Source organism: Panthera onca, chromosome E2, assembly GCF_046562875.1.
Source record: "Panthera onca isolate mPanOnc1 chromosome E2, mPanOnc1 haplotype 2, whole genome shotgun sequence".
In the NCBI taxonomy this organism is placed as follows: domain Eukaryota; kingdom Metazoa; phylum Chordata; class Mammalia; order Carnivora; family Felidae; genus Panthera; species Panthera onca.
In genome coordinates this window covers 39,956,780-39,976,974 of record NC_138353.1, presented here as the reverse complement: position 1 = coordinate 39,976,974, position 20,195 = coordinate 39,956,780, and the positions used below count along the sequence as shown (strand labels likewise).

General features: G+C 36.1%; 1 pseudogene; it reads left to right on the top strand.

Annotated features, from left to right (window-relative positions):
- The first annotated feature begins 15,199 nt into the window (after nt 1-15,199).
- LOC132691335 (transmembrane protein 160 pseudogene) overlaps nt 15,200-20,195 on the top strand; it is a 32,195-nt pseudogene continuing 27,199 nt past the window's right edge.

Below are 20,195 nucleotides of genomic sequence, written 5' to 3'. Positions count from 1 at the left end.
TTTTTCAATACCATTTACTGAAGAGAAAATCCCAGCCCCGTTTGTGTGTTCTCAGAATTCTCATTGAAGATCAGGTAACTTTATATGCATAGGTTTATTTCTGAACTTTCTATTCTGTTCCATTGGCCACATATGTATCTTTATGCTAGTACTACATTGCTTTAATTATTGTATTTTTGTAACATATTTTGAAATCTGAAAATGTGAAGTCTCCAGCTTTGTTTTTCTTTCTCTTGATTGCTTTCACCATTCTGGGTCTTTTATTGTTCCACATAAATTTTAGAATTGTTTTTTTCTATGGCGGTGGAAAATGTAATTGGGATTTTGATGAGGAATGCATAGGACTTATATATCACTTTGGGTACTATGGGCATTTTCACAATATTATGTTTTCCAATCTATGAACATAGAATATATTGCCCTTCCTTAATATCTTCTTCAATTTCTTTCATCAACATCTTATAGTTTTCAAAGATTAGTTTTTTTTTCCCCTCAATATTTTGTTTCTCAGGACCTAGTAAATAAGATTTTTTTTCTTAATTTTTATTATTTTCTTATTTTATCTTTTAAATATCTTATTCTTAGTATATAAAATGCAACTTATTTCTCTGTTAATTGTGTAACCTGTAACTTTACTAAATCCATTCATTAATTCTAACAGATTTTTGCTGGAGTTTTCAGAGTTTTCTATATATATGATCAGGTCTTCTGCAAAGAGATGAAGTTTTACTTCTTTCTTCCTTATTTGGGTGCCTTTTATTTATTTTTCTTGTCTAACTTTGCTAGCTAGGACTCTCAGTACTATGTTGAATAGAAGTGATGAGAGTTGGCATCCTTGTCTCGTTCCTGATCATAGAGAAAAACTGTCCACCTTATACCAAGTATGATGTTAGTGTTGGGATTTCCTTCTATACTTAATTTGTTTAAAAGTTTTTATCATGGAATAGTGTTGAGTTTTATCAAATCTACATCTACTGAAGTGATCATGCAGATTTTATTCTTCATTTTGTAAAAGTGGAGTTAATTTACATACGGTGAACCATCCCTGTATCCCAGGGATAAATCCAACTTGTTCATGGTGTGTAATCTTAATGTGCTGTTAAGTTTCCTTGCTAGTATTCTGTGGAGTATTTTTGCATCTATATTCATCAGGGATATTTGCCTGTAGTTGTCTTTTCATGTAGTGTCTTTATCTGGCTTTGGTATCAGAGTAATGGTGGCCTTACAGAAAGAGTTTGCAGGAGTTCTCTTTAATTTTTTGAAAGAATTTAGGAGCAGGTGTTATTTTATCTTTAAATGTCTTGTAGAATTGTCCAGTGAAGGCATTTGTCCCAGGGCTCTTCTTTGTTGGAAGGTTTTTTTCATTATGATTCAATATCCTTACTATTAATGGGTCTGTTCAGATTTTTCTATATTTGCATTATTTAGTCTTGGTAGATGGTATGTTTCTAGGTATTTACCCATTTCTTCTATATCCTCAAATTTGTTGGCATATCAAAGTCTTCTATGATCCTTTGTATTTTCTGGTATTAGTTGTGGTATTTCCTCTTTCTTTTATGACTTCAATCTTTCTTTTCTCATAGTCTAGCTAAAAGGTTTGCCAATTTTATCCTTTCTAAAAAAAATCCTTGTTTCATTAATCTTTACTGTTGTCTTTCTAGTTAATTTCACTTATCTCCAACTGATCCTTGTTATTTCCTCCCTTCTACTAACTCCGGACTTAGGTTGTTCTTCTTTTTCTAGTTTCTTGAGGTATAAAGTTAGGTTATTTATTTCACACATATTTTATTATTTACTATTATTAAAATAGTACTACTATTACTACTATTTATTTACTATTTATTATTTACTATTTATTATTTATTTACTATTTTCACACATAGTTATTAATCACTGTAGTCTTCCCTCTTAGAACTGATCTGCTACATCCCCTGAGTTTGGTGTGCCATGTTTCCATTTTCATTTGTCTCAAAATACTTTTTGATTTCCCTTTGAATTGTTTTTGACCTATTGGTTCTTCAGGAGCATGTTGTTCAATCCCCAAATAATTGTAAGTTTTCCAAATTTCTTCCTATTATTTATTTCTAGATTCAAACCATTGTGGAAGGAAAAATACTTGCTAGGATTTCAACTTTCTTAAATTTGTTAAGACTTATTTTGTTGCCTAACATATAATCGATGCTGGAGAATGTTCTACGATTATTTAAGAATGGGTATTCTACTGGATGGAATGTTTCCTGTATGTCTATTATGTCCATTTGGTCACAAGTATATTTTTAATTTTCATGGTAATATGGTTATTTGAAAATTTATTTTTTTTTAATTTTTTAATGTTTTATTCAGTTTTGAGACACCCACACCCACACACACAGAGAGAGAGAGAGAGAATACACAAGCGGCAAAGGGGCAGAAAGAGAGGGAGACACAGAATCTGAAGCAGTCTCAGGCTCTGAGCTGTCAGCACAGAGCCATCGCAGGGCTCCAATTCGTCAACCTCAAGATCATGACCTGAGCTGAAGTCAGACACTTAACCTCATGAGCCACCCTGGCCCCCCCTTTATTTGCAAATTTCATTAAGATTCTGTTCTCCTTATTACAGGTAGCATTTGAAAACACTGATTATATTACCAAAGATTTGACTAGAATGTCGTATTTAAAACTATGCATAGAATCAGATATGACCAGACAACTTTAAAGAAAAACATACTGTGGTAAGAACTCCCCTTTCTCTTGTGGATGGATAAACCTGAATAAGCCCTTGTGATTCGGGATAAGTGGAAGGACATCTGTGTTCTCTTGCAAGAACCTGAGGCATTTCTCACTGTTTTCCATGTCTTGTGTCATGATGCACTGACGCCACCTGACCATCAAAAAACTGGTGTCCTAGCCTAAATATGAATCCTGGCAACTAACCTTTCAGTAGATACAAAAGTAGATTCAGTAGATTGGATACACAGGGAGAATGGCCACCATAGCACCCATATAGATGATATATTGCTACAGATGCTGAATTGCCCTTGAAATACACTGACTTGGTTAATGCAATAACAGCAGATCCTACATGTTCTAAACAACACCTGAGGCAACTGCCAAAGGAATCTGGGGTCAGCTACCCAGAGTTCCCAGCAGATAAAGAACTGACAAATTCTATTGGCCCTTTCCCTCTGAATGAGGGCTCTCAGTATGCCTTGGTTTGTGTGGACACTGAGTATGGCCTAACCCAAGCCTTGTCCTGTTGCTCTGCAAACCAGGCTACCACCATGGGGGGATTAGAGAAGCTAAGTACCATGTACAGATACCCCTGTCAAATAGACAGTGATTGAGAGTCCCACCTTCAAGGTCATGGTTCGCAAGACTGGGCAAAAGAATATGACATTTAATATTGGTTCCATCTCCCTTATAGCCTACAGCAGCAGGGTTGATAGAAAGAAAGGAATATTAAAGCAGCAGATTAAATTACTACAAAGTAAAACCACCTTGCCCAGGTTGACTAAACCACCTTGCCCAGACTTTAATACATTTAAATAATCAACCACTAGGGCCTGTTACTCATATGCCAGACTGGGAAGCCCTGCCAAGACACGCAACATGGTAAAGGCATAGAAATCACAGGAAGGAGCCACTGCCCCAAGTTTCACAATGGATCATTGGTGGAAGTGGAACACTGGAATCTGCAGTGGGAAGTCCCACCAGCATGGTGCAGCCAGACGGTTGCCAAACATGCCACCTCCATGCTAGTGAACAACTTGCTGACCTCTCAGGGTATACTGAAGAAAAGGGGTGGGGGAGGAAGCATATGAAATCGAAACACCCAATCATAAGGGATAAATTGTTACATGAGTTCATCCAGAGGACGTGACCCTCTGTTGACCTGTGACACGCAATTGGGACATTAGAGCCTCCTCACTCACTCCCAGATCTATACGCTGAGCCCACTCTTTCCACAGATGGAGCCATTTCAAGGATATAGCCCTTAAACAGTAATGCATTTTTCAGGGCACCTGCACTCAATCCACAGCAGCTGAACTCCGTTAAGACCTCTATGCTTTTTTTTAAGATTCTGGCGGTTGGCGTGGAGGTCTACTTTTTTGCGACCGCCCAAGACAAGCCTCATGAGTAAATTCCTGCTTATTAAAATCGCCACCTACCAGTCTGAAGTGCTCTGCCTTTGTCTTCCATCTCTTCTTGTCCTCCATGCCCAGGGACCAGTTAGGAAGCAACCACGAGTGGCGATTAGATCCAGGCGCAACAGTTGCAGTCCGGCTCTGGAAATTGCCGTGTACTCCTGAGGCTGCACGGATTAGCGGCGGGCGTGTGCAGTGGAGGCCTGGGACCTGAGTCAGGGCCTATTGTATCCAGATGCAGACCTACAGGTGCTATCTGTGGGCACCCACAACAGCGCAGGCCAGTGTCAAGAGTCACGACCAGACTTGGGCCCAGGAACACCTGCCGGGAGGTTGGCTGTTGGCGCGCACTTTTCTCGTGTGGGCGCTGCACGAGTTAGTTGTTGGGCATGCGCGTGGAGGTGGGCGCAGCGAGGGGACAGCCCAACACATCCGGGTACTGAGCAGCTGCAAGAGTTTAAGGGGCTGACAGCCAAAGCCCTAGCTAGCTGCGAGGACGGCGGTCTGGGCGCATCCTGGCTCCAGGGCGTCCGTCTTCTGTGGCTTTGGCTTGGGCTGCTGGAGTGGAAGAGGAGGAGTGGAGCAGGCAGATACCCTGGCAGGTACTAACCGCAAACAAGTGAAAACCTGGGGAGCCCTCCTACCCCAAAGTTGCAGACGTCCATGGTGGGTCGGCTGGGTATTGATTGCCTTGCTGGCACAAACTGCTGGTGTTGTCCGCCTTCCAAGGCGAGGTTCTTAATGATGAAAGCTGCGGGTGTCTGAGCCCCGCCAGGGCTGCTGAGGTCCTCAGCAGAAAGAGCTGTTGAAGGCCTTTGCAGAGCAGGCTCCTGGGAACTGAGGCCGCTCCCGCGCTGTGTGTGACTGGTACCGCGGGCTCCGCTTTCTTGACTGTTCGCAGCGGTTCCTGGGCAGCTCTGCTCCACCAGTCTCGGGGGTGGGGGTGGGGGTGGGGTGCGCAGAACGCAAGCGGGTTCTGATGCAGTGCCCTGGAGCCTGGGGAAGCTAGTCACTGTCCCCGTTCTCCCTTTTCCAGTGAAGGGGTCCCTCTGGGGTCTGGAGGTGTCCCCCTGTTTCCAAGCAGAGCCATCCTCCGGGATGGGATGATACAAAGTGAAACTGTTCTGCCTTTTTTTTTTTTTTTTTTTTTTTGTAGTTTATTAGGTGTGCGTGCATGCGCTCCTCTATGCGCCCAAAGCCTCTTGAGTGGACACACCTGAGCTCTCCCAGTCCTGGTTTCTTTGGATAACTCTCGAATTGTTGTTTGTGGAGGGATGGGGGCTGCTGTGCCCTACTTCACCATGTTGGTGATGTCCATCCTACACACTCCCAGATAAATTTTAGGAGTTGTTTTTTTTTTTATATCTACAAAAATACATTGCTTTAATTTCGATTGGACTCAAATTAAATCTGTAAAGAAATTTGGAGAAACGACATCTTTACCGGGTAGAGTCTTCCAAGGCATGAACACAGTCCACGTCTTCATTTGTTAAGGTTGTTTTTGGCTGTTTCATCACTATGTTGCAGTTTTCAGCATACAGTTCCTGTCTCTGTTTTATGTGTTTATACATCAGTGATTCATTTTGAAACTGTTTCAAACATTATTTTAAAGTGTTTTAAATATTTACAATATCGCTTTTGAATTTCAGATTATAATTCTATACTATTTTGCTAGTACATAGGATATAATAGATTTTTGCGTGTTGACCTTGTTTCATGCAACTTTGATAAGTTCACTTATTCTGGGAGGTTTTATCCTTTTGTTTTGTTTTTAGATTTTTGGGGATTTTCGACTTGGACCTTGAATGATGAAATTATCTACAAGTAAGGACAGTTTTATTTCTTCACTTCACATCTGTATGCCTTTTTATTATCATCTTGAGCCTGGTATAGCTTCCTATTTAACGGGATAGTACGTATAATAGGATTGGTGTAAGCTGACAGGCTTGTCTTGTTCTTGAATTTAGCGGAAAAGCATTTAGTATTTGATGTTAAGTGTGAGATTAGCTGTAGCTTCATTATTTTTTTCCTGTTTTGTTTGTTGTTGGTGCCCTTTATTAAGTTGAACAAGTTGTCTTGATTTCTGATTTGCTGAGCATTTATATTAGTGGTGGAAGCTGAATTTGGTCCGATGCTTTTTGGCATGAATTGATAGGTGTATGTGGATTTTCTTCTTTAGACTATTGCTATATTAGGGTATGTTTTTATTTTCACATATTAAGCAAGCTTTGCATTCTTATAAACCGCACGTAGCTGTGGCTTACTATTATTGATACTTATGTTGAATCCTCTTTAGTAATATTTCATGAGGGTTTTTGAGTTTTTATGTATTACAATGGAAAACCTCCTTTATATGAATGAACTTTTAAAAGCAAGAGTTGATATAATGTCTCCAAGGTAAGTGATGGTTACTGGTTTTCTAGTATAATTTCATTGTGATCAGAGAATAAAATTTATATGACTTCTGTTATTTTAGATGCGTTAACCTTTGTTTGATGATCCATGATGTGATCCATCTTGATGTATGTTCCATCTACACTTGAATGCATGTTCTGTTCAGTGAAGTGCTCTGTGAATGTCAATCAGATCCAGTTTATTGATGGTGCCGTTCAGTTTTTCTATGTCCATGTTGATTTTATAAGCACTAATTCATATTAATCCTGGTTTTTACTGGGTAAGGGTGGTGAAGTCTCCAATGTTATTATGGCTTTATCTAACAGTTCTCCTTTCATTTCTATGGGGTTTTCTTGTATAGTCCAAAGCTCTGTAGTAAGTTATATATACACGTTTGAGTTTAAGTTTTCTAGGTGAATTTACCCTTTTATCATTTTGTAATGCCTCTATTTCTCTTTCTTTGATTGGAAATCTACTTTGTCTGATAATAATATTGTCACTCTGGCTTTCTTTTCATTAGAACTTGTGTGATACCTGTCCCCGCCCCCCTGCCCCCCCCCCCCCCCCAAGGCTTTTACTTTTAGCCTACTTCTATCATTATATTTGAAGTGAATTTCTTGTAGGCAGCATATGGTTGGGGCATATTTTTTAATGCAGTCTCATGACCTCTATCTTTTAATTGGTGCATTTAGATTATATTGAATGAAATTACTGGTATGTTTGGATTAAGACTATAATGGTATTTTCTGTTTTGTCCCCTTTTGTTTGTTTTTACTTTCCTATCTATTTTGCCATATTTTAACATTTTTAGTATTCCTATTTAACTCGACTATTTTATATTTGACTATACTATTTAAATGCTATTACTTGAGAAATCATAATATTCCTAATGCTTTTACAGTATAATTAGTAGCAACACATAACCATAGAGTTTCTTTACTTTTTTTTTTTGCTTTATGTTATAGTTTCATATAAACTAAGTCTTCCAGATATATTAAAAACCATTTCAGACAGTATAACCACTTTTTGCTTTGAACTGTTAAACACTTTAAAGATCTAAGAGGAGCTTAGTCTATTATAGTTGCCCAAATATTAAATATTCTTGTTGCTTTTACTTTGTTGCTAATATTCTCCAGTTTTCCATCCATAGCATTTCTTTCTGTCAGAAGAATTTCCTTTAGTGATTATTTTAGAACAAGATGGCTAGCAACAGATTCTATTAGTTCTTCTTCATCTGGGAATACCTTCACTCTTAACATATAATTTTTCTGGATATAGAATTCTGAGTTTACTTCCTTTTTTGTTTTGTTTTGTTTTCTTTTCTTTTCTTTTTAGCCCTACAAAAGTAATTGTACCACCTTATTCCATCCTTTAAGGTTTTTGATGAGAAATCATTAGTCATTAGGGCTGATGTTCCCTGATAGTGTGTTATTTTTCTCTTTTCAGGATGTTTTCAGGTCTTCAGTTTTCAGTTGTTTGGATGTTTAAAGTCATGATTGGGTGGGGCAACTCATTATGCTTAAATTTCACTGAGCTCCTTGTATCTGTAGGTTTATTTCTTTCATTTTGTTTTCTTTCACCAAACTCCCCCTCCCCCCCTCCCCTCCCCCCCCCCCCCCCAGCCTTGGGAATTGGATCATATAAATATTTTGTCATTTGGTACTAACATAATAATTTGTGAGGATCTGTTTATTTGGAGAGAGAAAAAAAAAAAGTAATCATAATTGGGAAATAAAAACAGCCAAGTTAACATGGAGAGACTGCTAGATAGAAGGAATCAAATAATATTAAGTAGAAACAAGAGAAGGCATACTAATAGGTGGAATTATAGAGTGGATATTTCTGGGAACCAGGATAGAAATACATAAAAATAAGCAATAGCCATCTGATGATTTAATCTTCCTCATAGCTGTTGCCCTGTAATAGTAAATGTTCATGATGCTATTTGCTGTTGCCAAAGGTGAGTCATTCGTGCAAAAATATTAAATATTAATAAGTTTAGACATATGATACATTTTAAACAGTGGTGGTGCAAGAAATAACAACTTTGTGGAAGCAAATGAATGTTTAAATTGACAATTTCAATGCATAATTATGTAAAGTGCTGTTAGTTTTGCTAGATATTCTGCATGTTACATTATTTAAATACGACTGAATAATGTTCACTGGGGTTTTAGAGTGTTTGGATATTCACTGTATGCTATTGATCTTTGAAAGAAAAAGTGCAAAGAGAATATATGAATGATGATGTGGAATACTCCAACATGAAATTAGAAACTCATCTAAAATGGGAAGTAGAAAAAGAAATCCAGATTTCAATAGCCAGATAAAAATCAGGAGAAGTAGACCAAATGTTTATTATTAAAGAAGAAAATGAACTTCTATAAAACATAATACGACACCCAACTTGCAGTGGATGTTGCTATGGATGAGCTCATAGCAGTGCAACCAACATCAGTACAAAATGAAAGAAATTTTTCGACATCTGGAAAAATTGTGGAACAATAATTAAAACTATAGGATAGAAAAAATGAAGCCACATGTGTTTTAAATTTTCATTTTTAAGGATGCTAAGTTTTAAATATTAAATATCTGCTATTATAATTTTAAATTATTGTAATTGGCACTCATTAGTGATTACATTCCCTCATATAATGTTTCTATTAACAAATAGCTTCTTATCAAGCAGAGTTTATTTTGCATACTATTCAAATATGTAATTTTATCATAACCTCTTTGTTCACAGAAATAACATTTGTATAGTTTGTATCATTTTTTTAATAAAATCTCCTCTGACACCTTTAATACAATCACATCATTAAAAAGATTCACTGTGTATTTTGTTGGTGTTCATGAGTGCGTGCATATGGGGGAGAAAGCAGTTGGGGGAGGGGTAGAAAATCCCAAGCAGGCTCTGCATTGTCACATGGAGCCCAATACAGGGCTCAAACTTATGAACCATGAGATCATGACCTGAGCCAAAATCAAGAGTCCAGTGCTTAACTGACTGAGCCACCCAGGTGTCCCAATCATAGCCATCCTAACAGGTGTGGGATTATATATAATTGTGGTCTTAACTTGCATTTCCCTGATGATTAGTGATGTTGCACATCTTTTCCTATACCTGTTGTCATTTTATATATTGTCTTTGGACTCCCATATTCATTGAAGTATTATTCATAATAACCAAGAAACAGAAACAATCTCACTATCCATCTATAGATGACTGGCAAAAGGAAATATGAGATAGATATATATATATATACACACACAGACAATGGAATATTATTCAGCCTTAAAACATAAGAGATTATTCAGTATGTAACAACATGGATGAACCTTGAGTACGTTATGTTCAGTGAAATAAGCTAGTCAAAGGAGGACAAATACTGGATGAACCCATCTATATGGTTTATCTGAAATAGTCAAATTAGCAACAGCAAAGAGTAGAATGGTAATTGTGAAGGACAGTGGAGAGAGGAGAGATAAAGAGTTGTTCGGTTTTAGTTATGAAAGATGAATAAGCTGTGGAGATTTGAAGTACATCACTGTATCTGTACTTAAAAATTTTAAGTGTGAAATACAATATTATTTAAGGGAGTAGATCTCATTAAATACTCTTACCACGGTAAAAAGGGAGGAGACCTAAGTAAGAGAAATGAGATCTCCGTGCATGTCAGGGTGCAGTATTTGAGCATCTTGCAAGTAGAAGTTGTAAGTATTTGGGGTGAATAATGGAAAAAGAAGAGGACATAGAATTTTACCAAATAACATTGTGGCTTGTGAAAAAGTTACACTTTGATATACTTTGAAATAATATTTAAATGAAAAACTTCTGATTATTATTTAACACAATTATATCAGACTTATATAGGCCAGGACACATAAAATCTGTCTGCTTTTGTAAGGATTACATGAATTCTGTATCACACCCAAATGCCTCCCCTCTTGTCCAGAAAAAAAAAAAAAAAAAAAAAAGACTGTAATTTCTTCTTTGTAATTTGTCCCCAATGTTGTCCCCACTAATTCTTTGAGACTTAGATTATTATCATCTCTAGGAAGGCATTTTCTCCTGTCATTCTCTCACACCTGTTAGCTATTCCTTCTATGTGCATCTGTTATTTAAGTCTTAACCTTTAGCAAAACATTAGATGTACAGTTTCAAAATAGGTGATTTCTGCTGTTCATACTCTCTTCTGGTCCTCAGATTTATCCCAACAGGGCCTGGATGGATAAAATGCTCTATAGAATATATTTTAAAAAGAGTAATAGATAAATGAGCTAAGGTAAAGACACCTGGCATGGAAGACCAGCTCAGTGTCTATTTTTAAGGAGAAGAGTGTAACGTGGAAGGAATAATGGCACTGGGACCTGAAGTGGAAAAGAGAGTCTTGCAAGTGAGGAAATTCTCTAATTTCTGACTTACAGCCCCACCGAATTAAAGTCTCAAGAAATACTCGGGAACTGGGTCCAGCAAGTTAAAGTTTAGAAACCAGTTCAGTGTGAGAGAAGCCTTCAGCCTTAAGGGGACTGCAGCAGAGTATTTCGTGGGGGGTTGGCCACTCAATAGGCTATTCAAAACACAACGGGCCATATTTTTTCATAGAGTTGGGATGTGATGTATATCCATCAAAACCTTTCTTTACATTCTTGAACATATACCATTGTTCTCCCTCTGGGAAAATGACCTCACACTTTACACACAGTTCCTTTAATAATTTGCCATATTTATTGCCATAATATATTTTTCACTTCACGTCCTTCATGTCCTTCATGTCTTTAATTATTTTTCATACACAGAACTAAATTAACATTTAATAAAATAGAACTTTAGTGTTGGATATGTAATTCTCTACCTTGATCACAATTGTCAATACACTTAAATAATTTTTTTAAAAACTTCTGTTTGACAATATCAAATTAGACAAAAAAATTCTTTTGTATTTACTAATTACAGATAATAGTATATTTTTTTAAATGGTCAAGTGTGAAGATAATATATGTTTACTTACTGTTTAAATACTGCAAGCTGGGGTACCAGAGTGGTTCACTTGATTGGGCGTCTGACTTTGGCTCAGGTCATGGTCTTATAGTTTGTGAGTTCGAACCCCGTGTTGGGCTCTGTGCTGACAGCTCAGAGCCTGGACACTGCTTTGGATTCTGTGTGTCCCTCTCTCTGACCCTCCCCAACTTGTGCCCTGTGTGTCCCTCTCTCTCTCAGAAATCAACATTAAAAAAAAAATAATGCAACAAACTGTTTTCTCTTAAAAAGAAGCAAAAGACAGAGAGGAAAAGAAAGTGTATGTTCTTACAGTTTCCCACTGGTTGTATTTACTTAATTTCAAGCACTTAATATTTTTTCATCCTTGGTGTTTACTATAACTGAACAAGATACTTGAAATAATGCATTTTAATTAAAACAATTACATAAAGTTTTTTTTTAATTAATTGTCAGCCTAATATACCATTTCTCAAAGTGTGCTGCTGGGTATCTTAATAAAAACACCTCATGATTAAAAAAAACAAATTTGGAAAACGTTTGTTTACACAGTAAAATGGACATTCATTGGTGAGATTTTTTTCAGAAAATATTGGCATACAAGAATCCTCAATAAAGATAGACTAGGCACTACTTATGAAACCATTTTTACTCTGTGTGCTCTTTATTTTAATTTCTTGTGTTCTATATTTATTGATAGCAGGTAGAAATTATTTTTAAGTTAATTGAAAAGTGGGACATAATATATAAGTTACACGTTCACATTAAGTGATAGCAAACTTCTTTGCATTATCTGAGAATGAAGATTTGTCTGTAGTTTGAACATAAAACAAGAGTATAAAACCTGACTCATTACCTGGTATCTACAGCATAGTTATGCACGATTCAAAGGAAGCTATCTACTGTGCTACTAGCAACTGGAAACCCTAGCTCACCTGCTACACACAGCCTCATATTTCACATTAATGATTTTTTTCTTTTATAATTGTATTTATTTTAATGTATGATTCCGTTTCGGTTTTAAAGGTTTATAGTGAGTATAAGGATTTTATTTCTGAAATAATGTTTGCATGTATTTAAATAATTTTATAGTATTTCAAACCCACTTGCAGTATGTGTTTTTTTTTTTCTTCCCTAAACAATGGTCCTGTTATTCAAGTCTTAGAAACTTTGCCGCATGATAGACATCATCTAAAGCTACATTTGTTCAGTGATGTTTTGGTTTCTTAAGTATTGATTTGGTGCTAAAAATCACTCGTATTATTTATTGAAAATCCTGTCAGGAATAAAAATAAAAGTTAATAACGGAAATCTCCAAGTGAACTAGCCTTTCAGAAACTTTATACATCAAAATAAAATCCTTACTTGATACCATGAAGATTCTTAAGCATATAAGTGTGATGTTATCACAGAACAAGTAGATTTTGGCAATTTCTGGTTGAGTGTTACTGATGATTGAAATCATTTATTTGTGAAATTCCGAATTATAATAGCATATATTTAATACATTGTTTAAGATATTGTTATAGAAAAATACGGTTATAGACTTATGTGTGTTCTGAGACACAAAAGCTGCATAAGAATGAAGATACATAGACTTGAAAAACAGATGGAGGGGCCCCTGGGTGGCTCAGTCAGTTAAGTGTCTGATTCAGTTTCAGCTCAAGTCAGGTCATGATCTCGTGGTTCATGAGTTGGAGTCCCACAACTGGCTCTGCACTGACAGCACAGGATTCTTTGCTTGGGAATCCCCTGCTTGGGATTCTCTGTCTCCCTCTCTCTCTGCTCCTCCCCACCTGAAAAATAAATACTGGAAAAAAAAAAAAAACAGATGGAATAGAAATACCTACTCTGTCACTTATTTATTTTGTGGTACAGGCAGTCAGACACTAAAAATATGAATAAGAAAACATCTTTAAAAGATTGCTCTGATATTGCATGAAATGATACAGTTACTGAATGTTAATTTTTTTCTCTAAGTATTCCCTATACAAATTTAATGGATAAGAGAAGAAAATAGATCATCTTGGGTATTCATTCTATGGACTCCAATCCCAAATCTCTTTCCTTTGAGAAGAGCATTTAATAATACGCATCAAGGAAGAAATGTATGAGCTCTAAGTTTTACCTAAGAATAATTTAAGAAGAAAATGTTTTTTTATGAGACTATATCCCCTCATGCTTTTATGGCATAAATGTAGTTTTCCAGTCCAAATGTCTTTTTGATGAATTTGGTATTCAAATAAATATTAACATAATTCACTACAATGCCCATTGAAAAGGTTATGGGTGAAAATTCAAGAGAAAACTTTTTTCAGGGTAGTGTTCAAATGAGTTCATTGTCACAGAATCTATTTTTCTTCTCATTTGAATCATAGTTTTCTCAAAAGTAAGAACAGTACTCAGGTTTTCTAAAGATTTCTTATTCTGTGGAATATAGTGTTTGTAAAAGATACAAAATAGATATAAAAGTATTGAGAATTACTTACCAGCTATTTAACCTCTTACACATTTTCTATATCTACACTTTTTTTTTTCTTTTCATTGGAAGTAATTCCTGTATCATTCTAACCAACATTCTAGAGATGAAAGAATATTCTTTTTTTCTTTCTTCTTTTCTTTTTATTTTTATTTTTTTTTTTTTTTCGAGAATGTGAGGAGGAGGAGAGGGGCAGAGGGAGAGAGAGGATATTAAACAAGCTCCACACTCAGCACAGAGTCCGACACAGGGCTCAATCCCAAGACCCTGGGATCATGACCTGAGCCAAAACCAAGAGTCAGATGCTCAACCAGCTGAGCCACCCAGATGCCACAAGAGAATATTCTTGATAGACTTTAAGATGTACCTCCTGTTTTGATGAGTTTTCCTGGCTATTTAAACAAATCAATAGATCTTCAGTTCTTTGTGATATTGTTATCATCCTTGATGTCTTTCTTTTAAGTGAGGGAGGTAAAATAGCATTAGCATGTGCTCGTGGCTTGTCACCTTAAGTACCAAAATTAATTTTGACTAGAAGAATGCAAGAGAACAGTATCATCTTGCTCATTTTACATTTGAGATAACAGATGCTTAGAAAATATAAGGGGAAATTACTAAACCTATAATAATTAAGTTTTGGCTTTAGATTTATTTGCCACTACAGCCTTGGTCCTTTTAAAAGCCAGGCTGCTTGCTGATTGGTAGGACCTTGTCACAAATGCCATCTGTTTTTTCTCTGTTCTGGAAATTCAGATTTAAAGCCTCTTTGACCCACTTTACTGAAACTCATGTCACTTAAAAAAAAAACAAAAACTTTTTAATTGATGCTTATTATAATCTTTTTCCCCCCCTTTTCTTTTGACTTAATACAAGTTGTCCAGTTGCAGGCAAACCTTATAAACATGTGAACATGTCCTTGCTGGTTGATTTCTGTCAACTACTGATTATTAGATACTAAGTATGTGACAAGCTTTGCTGTAGATCCTACATCTGACATTCTACTACTATATTGTTTTAATGAATACCTATTAGGATGGTTAATTTTCTATGTCAACTTGACTAGGTCATGGAATGCCCAGGCATTTGGTCAAATGTTATCTGTTACCCAGTATTGGTCACGAAGGTATTTCTGTGTCGTAGACTCTTAAGTCTAGAGTTCTCTTTTGGCCATCAAAAGAGCGGATATAGGATTAAAAGCGAGAGATGGCTAATGTCTGGGAAAAGACCAGAGAATTGGTAAGGGTGAAAAGTTAAGTGATGTCACATTTCTTACTAAAAATGTTCTTTTTGAGGCCCCTATATCTCAGAACTGCTAGGGCAAATTGTTGGAAAAAATTAGGGAGAAATGAATGATAAAATGGATGGCCTCATACCTACTGAAATTCCCTGTCCACAGCACACCAACGTATGAATATTAGGATTATCCAGAGAAACAGAACACAACATTCATTCATTTTAAGGAATTGGCTTATGTGATTATGATAGCTGACACGTCCCAAGATAGGCAATCAGCAAGTTGTATACCCAAGGAGAGCTGATGGTTTAAGTTCTAGTCCAAAGACCAGCAGGCTACAGCCCAAGGGAGAACTGATGTTTCAGTTTAACTAGAAAACAAACAAACAACAACAACAACAACAAAAACTGATGTCCCAGCTTGAAAATATAAGGCAAGAGAAGTTCCCCTTTATGTATCTGTGACTATCAGCCTTTTTGTTCTATTGTGACCTCCAAATGGTTAGAGGAGGACCACCCACCTTACAGAAAACAATGTGCTTTATTCAGTTTACCAATTCAAAAGTTAATCTCATCCAGAAATGTGGGGATAAGTTTAAGAATCTCCTGGGCTTGCACCAATGGGTTAACAGGGCATAAAGAAATACAAAGTTATAAAATGCTCACACCCAAGTTTAGGTAAACAAGAATAGGGGGGTGCAAAGGCACCCCGAGAATAGGTCTGTTCTCTCCCCATTCCAATTGAAATATATTTCTGGAAGATTATTTGCCATTTGTATCCATTGCTATTGGTCAGTTTTTCTAATTAGTCATTTCTTGCCATATCCATGGTTTTGTCACAACCAAGTGTCATCTGCTATACTGACTTAATGTTGTAATATTCACAACATATTTAAGTGCACATACCAAAGAGGTTTGAATATATTGGTATTTTACAAGGAACTAATATTACTTGCCATAAAGACAAGGTGAAGATAAACCTAAGAAAATAGAAGAATACTATTAAATTCTAATTAGATCTCATTGTTACCAAAGCTCTGAACCTGAGACATTTTTTTTCCTCATTGTTTTATGTGAAAATTATCAAAGAGTATTAAAACTTTCTCCTTGATGTAATTATCATGGATGAAAGATAGTTCAAAAAGAAGAAACTTCTTTCTGCTTTAATTAGTCTTGAAGAATTACACTTTTTGCATACACTTTAAATAATCACTCTAAATGTAAATGGACTATATGCTCCAATCCAAACATAGAGGGTATCAAGAACATATATACATATATATATGTGTGTGTTTATGTATATGTATATATATATATAATATGCTGCCTGCCAGCAACTCACTTTAGACCTAAAGACTGAAAGTGTCTAAAAGTCTAAAGACTAATTTTATACCTGTAGGTTGAAAGTGAGGAGATGGTGAACCATCTATCATGCTGATGGAGGTCAAAAAGTATGGCTACTCCAGCTTTGTTATCAGACAAACTAGATTTTAAAATAAAGATTGAACAAGAGATGAAGAGGGGCATTATGGGTCTATCCATCAAGAAGATCTAACAATTGTAAATATTTATGCCCCCAACTTGAATAATCCAAATATATAAATTACTAACATAAATACAATAATAGTGGGGGACCTTAACACCACACCTACATCAATGGACAGATCATCTAAGCAGAAAACCCACCCGAAGCAATGGCTTTGAATGACACAGTGGACCAGATGGACTTAACGGATATATTTAGAACATTTAATCTTAAAACAAAATACACATTCTTTTTGAGTGCACATGGAACATTCTCCAGAATAGATGACATACTGGGTCACAAATCAGCCCTTAACAAGCACAAAAAGACTGAGATCATACTATGTATATTTTCAGACCACGGCACTATGAAACTTGAAGTAAACTACAAAAAAAAAAAAAAAAAATTTGGAAAGCCCTCAAGTACATGGGAGTTAAAGAACATCTTACTATGGTAAGATGAATGGGTTAACCAGTACATTAGAAAAGAAATTTAAAAATGCATTGAAACAAACGAAAACAGAATAGTCCAAATGTAGCAAATAGTTGGGGTGTAGCAAAGGTAGTCCTAAAAGGGAAGTATATTGCAATACAGGCCTAAATAAAGAGGCAAAAGAAGTCTCAAATACATAACCTAACCTTATATCTAAAGGATTTAGAAAAGGAACAGCAATAAAGCCAAAAGCCAGCAGAAGAGGAGAAATAATAAAGATTAGAGCAGAAATAGACAATATCGAAACAAAGGAAAACAGAATATCAACAAAACTAAGAGCTGATTCTTTGAAAGAATTAATAAAATTGATACACCCCAAGCAAAACTTACCAAAAAGAAAAGACAAAGGGCCCATATAAATAAAATCAAGAATGAAAGTGGAGAGATCACAACCAACAACACAGCAATACAAATGATAAGAGAATACTATGAAAATTATGTACCAATAAACTGGGCAATCTGGAAGAAATGGATAAATTCTTAGAAACACACAAACTACCAAAACTGAAACAGGAAGAAATAGAAAATTTGAACAGACCCATAACCTGCAAAGAAGTTCAATCAGTAATCAAAAATCTCCCAGCAAACAAAAGTCCAGGGCCAGATGGCTTCCTAGGGGAATTCTGCCAGACATTTAAGAAAGAGTTAATACCTATTTTTCTCAAACTGTTCCAAAAAATGGAAATGGAAGGAAAACTTCCAAACTAACTCTATGATGTCAAAACTACCATGATTCCAAAACCAGACAAAGACCCCACTAAATAGGAGAATTACAGATCAGTATCCCTGATGAACATGGATGCAAAACTTCTCAACAAGATACTAACAAACCAAATCCAACAGTACATTAAAAAAATTAGTCACCATGATCAAGTGGGATTTGTTCCTGGGCTGCAAGGCTGGTTCAGTATTTGCAAATCAATCACTGTGATACATCACCTTAATAAAAGAAAGTATAAGAACCATATGATACTATCAATAGATGCAGAAAAAGCATTTGATGAAATACAGCCTCTATTCTTGAGAAAAAACCCTTAACAAAGTAGGGATAGATGGAGTGAACATACATCAGTGTCATAAATGTCATATCAATGTCTCACAGTATCTTCCTTAATGGGGAAAAACTGAGAGCTTTTCTTCTATGGTTCAGAACAAGGCTGGGATGTCCACTCTCTTCATTACTCTTTAACATAGTACTGAAAGACTTAGCCTCAACAATCAGACAACAAAAGGAAATGAAAGGCATTCAACTTGGCAAGGAAGAAGTCAAACATTCACTATTTCCAGACAACATGGTATTCTATGTAGATAACCCAAAAGACTCCATCAAAAAATTGTCAGAACTAATACATGAATTCATCAAAGTTGCAGGATACAAAATCGACATACAGAAATCTTTGGCATTTCTATATACCAGCAATGAAACAGTAGAAAAATCAAAGAACCAATCCTATTTACAATTGCACCGAAATCCATAAGATACATAAAAATAAACTTAACCAATGAAGTAAAAGATCTGTACTCTGAAAACTATAGAACACTCATGAAAGACATTGAGGAGGACACAAAGAAATGGGAAAAGATTCAATGTTCATGGATTGGAAGGACAGATATTGTTAAAATGTCTATAGTACCCAAAGCAATCTATACTTTTAAATCAATCCCTATCAAAATAACACCAGCATTTTTCACAGAGCTAGAACAATCATAGAATTTGTATGAAACCCCAAAATACCCTGAATAGGTAAAGTAATCCTGAAAAAGAAAAGCAAAGCTGGAGGCATCCTGATTCTGGACTTCAAGGTATATGACAAAGCTGCACTCATCGACACAGTATGGTACTAGAGCAAAAAACAAACACAAAGATCAATGGAACAGAATAGAGAACCCAGAAATGGGCTCATAATTATACGGTTAACTAATCTTTGGCGAAGAAGGAAAGAATATTCAGTGGAAAAAAGAGCGTCTCTTCAATAAATGGTGTTGGGAAAACTGCATAGTGACATGCAAAAGAATGAAACTTGCAACACTTTCTTTTAACTTTTTTTTAAAGTTTATTCATTTATTTTGAGAGAGAGAAAGAGAGCAGGGGAGGGGAAGAAAGAGAGGGGGAAAGAGAAGAATCCCAAACAGGCTCTGCACTCACAGCAATGCTGGGCTCAAACTCACAAAGCATGGGATCATGACTTGAACCAAACTCAAAAGTCGGATGCTTAACTGACTGAGCCACGCAGGCTCCCCTAAACTGTACCACTTTCTTAAACTATATGCAAAAAATAAATTGAAAATTATGAAAGACCTAAATGTGAGACAGGAATCCATCAAAATCCTGGAGGAGAACACAGGCAGGAACCTCTTTCACCTTGGTGATAGCAATGTTTTAATAGACCTGTCTTCGGAGGCAAGGGAAACAAAAGCAAAAATGAATTATAGGGACCTTACCAAGATAAAAAGTTTCTTCACAGCAAAGGAAACAATCAACAAAACTAAAAGTCAGCCTATGAAATTGGAGAAGGTATTTGCAAATAACATATCAGATAAGAGTTAGTATCCAAAATCTATAAAGAATTTACCAAACTCCATATCCAAAAAACAAATAATCCAGTTTAAAAATGGACAAAAGACATGAGTAGATGTTTTTTCCAAAGACCTACAGATGGCAAACAGGCACATGAAAAGATGCTCACCATCACTCATCATCAGGAAAATGCAAATCAAAACTACAGTGAGATACCACCTCACACTTGTCCGAATGGCTAAGATTAAGAACACAGGAAATAACAAATGTTGGTGAGGATGCAGAGAAAGGGGATCCCTCTTGCACTGTTGGTGAGATTGCAAACTGGTGCAGTCACTGAAACACAGTATGGAGTTTCCTCACAAAGTTAAAAGTAGAACTATCCTATGACCCAGCAATTGCACTGCTTGGTATTACCCAAAAGGGTAATT